This window comes from Nansenia antarctica (genome assembly GCF_963989245.1).
Source record: "Nansenia antarctica genome assembly, chromosome: 3".
In the NCBI taxonomy this organism is placed as follows: domain Eukaryota; kingdom Metazoa; phylum Chordata; class Actinopteri; order Argentiniformes; family Microstomatidae; genus Nansenia; species Nansenia antarctica.
Window position 1 is genome coordinate 85074862 of NC_137688.1, and position 9034 is coordinate 85083895.

At 49.8% G+C, this 9034-nt stretch overlaps 1 pseudogene across 1 annotated transcript in view; it reads left to right on the forward strand.

The window, feature by feature from the left end:
- The first annotated feature begins 448 nt into the window (after positions 1–448).
- Positions 449–9034, forward strand: part of LOC308154534 (protein Shroom2-like) — a 23744-nt pseudogene continuing 15158 nt past the window's right edge. Inside the window, exons 1-3 of the transcript in view lie at positions 449–505; positions 1759–1923; positions 5584–5624. The product of the transcript in view is annotated as a protein Shroom2-like (transcript). The remainder of the gene's footprint in view (positions 506–1758; positions 1924–5583; positions 5625–9034) is intronic.

The following is a 9034-nucleotide window of genomic DNA, read 5'->3' on the forward strand; positions in this document are numbered from 1 at the left end:
TGTGGGGGGTAGGTGGTCTTTAAAGTAACGCAGTACCAAGCTCTCGAAGCACTTCATGATGGTGGGTGTTAGTGGAACAGGGCAGTCATTTAGGTCCGCTGCAGCGGGGTTCTTCAGCACCGGCACAATGGTTGTTGACTTGAGGCACGTGGGGACGACTGCCTGGGCCTGTGACAGGTTAACACTAGAACAGCCGTGCCTTTTTTACCTACTAAAAGAGCCTCTTTACAACGCTCAAGCTGCTATTTACACACAACGACCACTAGTTGACCGCTTGTAAATTAGCCTGCTTCCTACACAGAAAAATAACTTTATACTAGTTTATCCTGGTGTGATTTTGGATACTGGGGTGGTAGAACGCACATATCTAGGAAAGGTCATGAAAGGAGGGTCCTGACATTTGATTGAGTGCAAAGATAGAACATTTTTCTTTACTCACAGGGGTCAAATGACCCCTCACGGCCAGCTGCCCAACGCACTCCCTGAGGGCACGGCCAGGGACTCCGTCAGTGCCTGCGTTCACCTTCCTCAGGCCACAGCACACTTCCATGGTGTATAGTGTGAGGGGCTGGTCGTCTGGGGGGGGCACAATAACAAGATGGCCGGAACCTTGTTACCCCGGTGGAAGCGAGCGTAGACGTGGTTGAGCTGTGTTTTGGGGTTTATAATCTGTGATGCCTTGCCACATGTGTCTGGGGTCGGAGTTGTTCTGAAAGCGCTCCTCAATCCTACATCTGTGGTTGAGCTTGGCCTCCCGGATGGGAGACGGTCATTGGTCAGATATGGGACCATAAGGCCATGGTGTGAGAGCTCTCTGGTTGCTATTGGCTGGCCCTCTCTCTTGCTCTCTGCTCCCCTGTCAGCAGCGGACACAGGCAACCGTGTCTCAATGACGCCTTATTGTTGAGATGCATCTTGTTAGGGTTCATAGGTGCCACTGCCAAATGGCCTTTTGGGACAACTGACTGATATCATAATGTTGGCTTCTCTTTTTGCTGAAAATTCATGTAAATATTAGATAATCACGAATAGGCTCAGCTTGGAGGAAGAACTAACGCTTATCTTGTAGAAAAGTGGTGTCTGCAATTGGAGTCATGTCAATTCATGCTGTTCCCTTTGGATTCATCATTTGTTAGCCTAATTGTAAAATACATGCATCTCATAGGCCTCATGTTCCATTAGCTGGTCAGTAGTCTTCCTCTTCATTGAGGCTTGGAAAGGAAGAACCTAATGAAGTGGAATCAAAGCCATGTCGGGGTTAAAGAGTGTGTCTGTCTGCTGCAGTTCTCTGTATTTCTCAACCAAAAGGAATGTGATATTCTTCTGAGCCATTGAACCATGACAAAAGAGTTGTTAGAAAAAGACACTTCCCTAATGAGATCTGAAAACTCAAATGTTTCTTTTAGAGGAAGGTCATTTTTTTCTCTTGGGAGATTAGTCCATTGCTACAATTAATACTACGAATAAATACAAATGGATTATGATCGACTATTTACCTGTTTGCCTTGCCTTTTCACAATCGCTTATATGCACTCTGAAATACATTTGTTTGAAAGAGGATAACCTCAGCATTTAGGATACTAAAATCAATCTATCACCTCTAAACATGGCCCCAGTTACAAACACTAGCTGTGTAAAACATGTTTGTATTTGTTTAGTTATTACAGTATGAATAACAGCATGACAAACCGCAATATCTAGGCTGGAGGGCCTAATACACTGTTGTGTCTCAGGTTCTATGGCCTGTTTGTGTTTCAGGTGCTATGGCCTGTTGTGTTTCAGGAGGGCAGCCAGGCATCCACCAGGCTCCAGGCTGGAGATGAGATGGTCAGCATCAACGCTGTTCCCCTGAGCGGCTCCCAGACCGGAGGCCGTCTGCCTGGTGATACGCTCCTACAAGAGCCTGGCCCTAGTGGTCTGAAGGTAATGTAGCTGCTGCACCTCCCTTCTATATCGCTCACTCTATCTTGATTCAACCTCTTAGTGTGCACTCGTTAAAAGCCTTCTCACTGATTAAAAACAGCCATTTGGGAGTCCGCTAATACACTAGTTCTAGCGATGTCTCCAGCCTGTTAGCTCCGTCTCTTACAAGTAGACTAACTAGATAGGATGCCACCATATAGACAGCTAAGTAACTAGCAAGCCAACTAGAGTTATCCTGCGTCATATAAGTTAGTGGGCTGCTATTGCAAGTCCAACTATAATTCTTCACATAACTTAGTATTATTAATCATTATCTATTAGTGTGCAACTATTGTTCTTCCTCATACTTCTTTCTTAAACGTATACTTAATTATAAATGTGCTTTCTCCAGCTGAATTGTCCGAGCTTTTTACTGTCTTTCTCACTTTCTTCAATTCAAGTATAGAAATTAAGTTTACTGTTGACCTAATTAGGTCATTTAAGGTTAAATGTACGTAGAATAGGCCTTGATTAAATAGTCTTCCTCTCATGTCTCACCCTGACAGATGTGTCCAACTAACCTTTAGAATATGACAGGGGATGGTGAAAGTCGGGAAACGTAAAGTTGCGGAAATGGCAAAAAAGGTTGGCATGACACATCATTTGACACATAATTTGACATTTTACAATCTGCACTTCCATAATCTGTCACTGTCTCCCTGTTTGACCACAGGGTGGCACTAATAACCCTTAAACACCCAATGTTGCATATAGACAATGTCTTTAAACACATGATAACATGTGACTTGTGTGAACTTCATAATGTTCACACAACTGTGAATTAAGAAAGCTGAAGAAAGAAAATTCAAATTGTACAACTCACAATGGGTTTCAATGGTCACCAAAAGTGTTCTACAGTGTAGCAAACAGGCTGACCCACGCAGGTTCTGACTTTTGAAACATGAGGTTCTAACCATTATAACCAGTATAATGAAGTGCATTGTTGAAGGGAACTTTAGACCCAGCTCAGGTGTGTCATCTCACCTATTCTGAGGGTTAAAGCCAAGCTGCTGCTGTTGTAATTACTCTAGCATTCAAGTAACGACAAACAACCTGTTTAGGTTCTTCTCTAATATTCTGTTACAGTTTTGAGTTTTTCCTGAAGATGTCTCTGTGCATGTATCTTGATGGTCACTAGGATTGTGTATTTGGTGTGACCACTGACATGCATAGACAGGGGACCATGTTGGACTGTAATTATACAATTTTCGTCCGCAGTTTAGAATGTTGTCAGAGCCTTAAAGTATACCTCAGGGTGTGTTCTCACTAGAACATTTGCTTCACTTGGAATCGGAGTTTAGGATACAATTCTCTTTGCTCTGCGTCGTTTGGAGCTGTGAGAACGCGCATTCGAAGTAACTCCCGGAGCAAAGAACCAACGGATGCTCCGCTTGAAAAGGGTGGTTTCGCTCTGGTTACAAACATCAAACAAGCTTCAACATGCCTTTTCTTCAGTAATGGAGTCCTCCGGGGTGATCGCGAATGGACACCGTGGCGGTGGAGTGCAATGCCTATTGTTTTCTTTGTGACAACTGTACCTGCTGCTTCCAGGTCTGTCTGGAGCTCTGCTGGAGTGGTCCTTGTGCTCCTGGGCTACTCTTCCGACTAACTCTCTGACGGTTAGGCTGATGGTTCTCCAGCCTAATGGCCCATAGAGCAGGGGCCTATCTCCTGTTTCCGTAGCGTGAGGCGGCTTGATGTACAAGTACACCCCCTGGACATGACGCTGGTATGTCGCAGGGCTGGAAACCTTGGTGACAAAATGATGGTTTGCTTGCATTCAGAGGTGGAAACCCTTTTTCAAGGAGTGGAAGTACTTACCGGCCAACATGCACTCACCCAGCTGATTGTAGCCTAATTAGCACAGGGAGGAGAACTCATTAGTGGCATTACCTGGTTTGGGTTTCTTACTGTGTTCAATACTTTTTTCCTGTGTCATTCCACTTTATTGAACATAGATCTTTTTTATGGATTGGAATGCTACAGTTTATTTCCCTGCATAGTTTTATCGAGTTAATACTAGTGTTGTTCCGATACCATTTTTTGATCCCGATACCGATACCGATACCTGACCGTGCAGTACTTGCCGATACCGAGTACCGATCCGATACCACGGCGTTTGAAAAAACAAAACAAAAGAACATGTTTTTTGAGCCGCATACTAACCTCGATGTAAAATTATTGCTAACACTTAGTCTGGCACTGCTCAAAACCTTTGTAAAACTCGTAAAGTTTTTGTAAAACTTAAGTAAAAAAAAAAAAAGAAACTTACGTTTTTGTAAAGTACTCGCCGATACCGATACCAGCATTTTTGTGCGTATCGGCGGCCATGCCGATACTAGTATCGGTATCGGAACAACACTAGTTAATACCAATGTAACATTTCATGTGAATAGCTGCAATGGAAGTATGTTGAATTTTTGTTGAAACAATTGTTGATGTGTTGAATACTTATTTCCCCCACTGTACATATACACATTTCACTACTTTCTAAATCCCCCCCAAAAGACATTGATCTTCATAAAGGATCTTGTGTTTTCAGGAAGTGAGGACCATTCTTCACAGACTATGCTTACGTCACGATGTCTGTGTTGTCGAGGAGGGCTCTCTGGAGCTTACCCCTCTCCTTGCAGCCAGACGTAGGGATTATGTACAGTGTGATTAAAATCAGATTGGAAGTGGGGGATTATCTGTCACCTCAGTGTGAACAGCGCTGGTCAGGGCCTGGTCAGGGCTGGGGGGGGGGGGGGGGGGGCTGGGGGGGGACTGCCCCACCCCTGGAGCTCCCATGATGAGAAGCAGGAAGTACCGGTAGTGCTTTTCCACTGATGAGTTAAACAAGAAGAACACAGCGAAATGAAACGCTGTGCAGCAGTGTTGACCTGTGTGGAAGTATCGAGACCCAACCCCAACCTATGGGCCGCAGCCCTCTGGTGGTCCGCGAGAGTACTGCAAGTGGACCGCCAAATCATGGGCAAAATATTTTTTTAGAACCGTTTTGTTTTACAAAAAGTTTTAATAAAAAAAAGACATGCATGGTACTGTATTTTTTTTTCTTTAAAACCTTCAAAAATGCATCATCAGTGTGCTACTACTAGGCCTACTGCACTGTATGTATGGTGATTGTATGATGATGCATATGAAATATCCAATAAGAATGAGAGATTAATGATGACACGGAAAACAAATGTACGCGTCCGTAAAAATGCCTGTGTGGGCCGCGAATACTTTTGAGATTTCTTAAGTGGGCCTTTGAGTCCAAAAAGGTTGGGAACCGCTGATCTAGACTTGTCTTTTGATAGGAGGGTATTTTGACAGTATTTCCTTTTGTTGTACGGTCCTCCCTTGGTGTAGTGGTTCTTCTCACGCTCCTGGTCGTCTTGGCCGAGGCAGACCAGGGGCCGTAGTGCTCTCTAACAGTAGAGCCATTGTCCAGACTTCACCCCGTCACCGCTGTTATTTCAGGTTAGATAATGACTCGTCAAGTTATAAGGGGGCAGGGGGTGGGGGGCGGGGGGGCACAACAGAGAAATGGCATTTTATGATGGCTGCGGCTGTTCTGAGGCTCAGTCCACCTTCACTCTATGGAACACAGTTCTGGAATGTTCCTCGTGCTTTCAGATTCACCCGTTTACTCTTCCTCTCAAGTCTGCCAACCACAGGTCAGGTGACCTGCCCTGACGCCATTATTGTGAAATCTCACCCTAGCAAAGCCAAAGGGGGATGTTCGCTATGATGAATTGGCCATTAAAAGAACATAAGTGCATACCGTCTCTCTACAACATTCACGTTCTGATACAGCACTGTATTTTAGACTGTCATCTTTAGTTCAGCGTCTAATCTAAACAGACAAATGATATACAGTAGTTGGCTCTTGACAGCGTCATAGACAAAAATGGAACAAAAGGGTACTATTTTTTCCATGTGAGTGCAGCCTGTCACACACAGACAGGCTGTGGGTCAGGCTTTGTTAGGAGGAGCCAGTGTTGTGTCCCGTGGGCTTTGTTTGGATTCCAGTGGCCTGGCTGTGCTGTGAGCTCTACGTCAGGGTTAGGGTGGGGCCTGGCTACGTCAGGGCAGGGTTAGGGCTGTTAGCTCTACGTCAGGGTTAGGGTGGGGCCTGGCTACGTCAGGGCAGGGTTAGGGCCTGGCTACATCAGGGCAGGGTTAGGGCCTGGCTACATCAGGGCAGGGTTAGGACATGGCTACGTCAGGGCAGGGTTAGGGCCTGGCTACATCAGGGCAGGGTTAGGGTGGGGCTACGTCAGGGCAGGGTTAGGGCCTGGCTACATCAGGGCAGGGTTAGGACATGGCTACGTCAGGGCAGGGTTAGGGCCTGGCTACATCAGGGCAGGGTTAGGACATGGCTACGTCAGGGCAGGGTTAGGACATGGCTACGTCAGGGCAGGGTTAGGGTGGGGCTACGTCAGGGCAGGGTTAGGGCCTGGCTACCTCAGGGCAGGGTTAGGGCCTGGCTACGTCAGGGCAGGGTTAGGGCCTGGCTACGTCAGGGCAGGGTTAGGGTGGGGCTACGTCAGGGCAGGGTTAGGGCCTGGCTACGTCAGGGCAGGGTTAGGGCCTGGCTACGTCAGGGCAGGGTTAGGGTGGGGCTACGTCAGGGCAGGGTTAGGGTGGGGTTACATCAGGGCAGGGTTAGGGCCTGGCTACGTCAGGGCAGGGTTAGGGCCTGGCTACGTCAGGGCAGGGTTAGGGCCTGGCTACGTCAGGGCAGGGTTAGGGCCTGGCTACGTCAGGGCAGGGTTAGGACATGGCTACGTCAGGGCAGGGTTAGGGCCTGGCTACGTCAGGGCAGGGTTAGGACATGGCTATGTCAGGGCAGGGTTAGGGCCTGGCTACATCAGGGCAGGGTTAGGGTGGGGCTACGTCAGGGCAGGGTTAGGGCCTGGCTACATCAGGGCAGGGTTAGGACATGGCTACGTCAGGGCAGGGTTAGGGCCTGGCTACATCAGGGCAGGGTTAGGACATGGCTACGTCAGGGCAGGGTTAGGGTGGGGCTACGTCAGGGCAGGGTTAGGGCCTGGCTACGTCAGGGCAGGGTTAGGGCCTGGCTACGTCAGGGCAGGGTTAGGGCCTGGCTACGTCAGGGCAGGGTTAGGGCCTGGCTACGTCAGGGCAGGGTTAGGGTGGGGCTACGTCAGGGCAGGGTTAGGGCCTGGCTACGTCAGGGCAGGGTTAGGGCCTGGCTACGTCAGGGCAGGGTTAGGGTGGGGCTACGTCAGGGCAGGGTTAGGGTGGGGTTACATCAGGGCAGGGTTAGGGCCTGGCTACGTCAGGGCAGGGTTAGGGCCTGGCTACGTCAGGGCAGGGTTAGGGCCTGGCTACGTCAGGGCAGGGTTAGGGCCTGGCTACGTCAGGGCAGGGTTAGGACATGGCTACGTCAGGGCAGGGTTAGGGCCTGGCTACGTCAGGGCAGGGTTAGGACATGGCTACGTCAGGGCAGGGTTAGGGCCTGGCTACGTCAGGGCAGGGTTAGGGCCTGGCTACGTCAGGGCAGGGTTAGGGCCTGGCTACATCAGGGCAGGGTTAGGGCCTGGCTACGTCAGGGCAGGGTTAGGGCCTGGCTACGTCAGGGCAGGGTTAGGGCCTGGTTACATCAGGGCAGGGTTAGGGCCTGGCTACATCAGGGCAGGGTTAGGGCCTGGCTACGTCAGGGCAGGGTTAGGGCCTGGCTACATCAGGGCAGGGTTAGGGCCTGGCTACATCAGGGCAGGGTTAGGGCCTGGCTACGTCAGGGCAGGGTTAGGGCCTGGCTACGTCAGGGCAGGGTTAGGGTGGGGTTACATCAGGGCAGGGTTAGGGCCTGGCTACGTCAGGGCAGGGTTAGGGCCTGGCTACGTCAGGGCAGGGTTAGGGCCTGGCTACATCAGGGCAGGGTTAGGGCCTGGCTACATCAGGGCAGGGTTAGGGCCTGGTTACATCAGGGCAGGGTTAGGGCCTGGCTACATCAGGGCTGGGTTAGGGCCTGGTTACGTCAGGGCAGGGTTAGGGCCTGGATACATCAGGGCAGGGTTAGGGCCTGGTTACATCAGGGCAGGGTTAGGGCCTGGCTACATCAGGGCTGGGTTAGGGCCTGGCTACGTCAGGGCAGGGTTAGGGCCTGGCTACATCAGGGCTGGGTTAGGGCCTGGTTACGTCAGGGCAGGGTTAGGGCCTGGTTACATCAGGGCAGGGTTAGGTCATGGCTACGTCAGGGCAGGGTTAGGACATGGCTGTGTTCTACGTCAGGGCAGGGTTAGGGCCTGGCTGTGTTCTACGTCAGGGCAGGGTTAGGGCTGTTAGCTCTACGTCAGGGCAGGGTTAGGGCCTGGCTACGTCAGGGCAGGGTTAGGGCCTGGCTACGTCAGGGCAGGGTTAGGGCCTGGCTACGTCAGGGCAGGGTTAGGGTGGGGCCAGCTGTGTAAAGACCACGGCCAGACGACCTTCTGAGAACCAGCATCACCCTCTCTGGCAGCAGCTTCATGGCCAGCCAGCCACCATGCGCTGGTAGAGAAGGCATGCGGAGGGTTCCTCCCCTGTGGCCTTGAGCTCTGTAGACAAACACACACACACACATCTGATACACACACACACACACACACACATCTGATACACACACACACACACATCTGATACACACACACACACACACACATCTGATACACACACACACACACACACACACCTTCAATTGAATAGGAGCAGATGCTGGATCAACCATGATTAATTCAAGCATCCAGTCTTGAATTTTCTCAAGCAGATTTCCACAGCCGGATACGCTGCTGTTAATGTGATTTATGTCTCACTGAGGTGTGACCGGTAGGACTGCTCAACACTCACCACTTCTCACCAACAAACACCAACGCATGGGTCAATTAAACAAACAGTTTTATTGCAGCTATAAAGAACATGCTGTTGAAAAAAAAAAAGAGAACCATTTGTAGACAATGCTTGTGAAATGTGTGGCTATTGGCTCTCCTCTACTCGACACGACACGCGCCACAACACACTGAATAACGCAGTAGGCCCTCTAGTGGCTGAAGTGTGTCTAGTGTCTAGTGTAATCTAGTGTCTG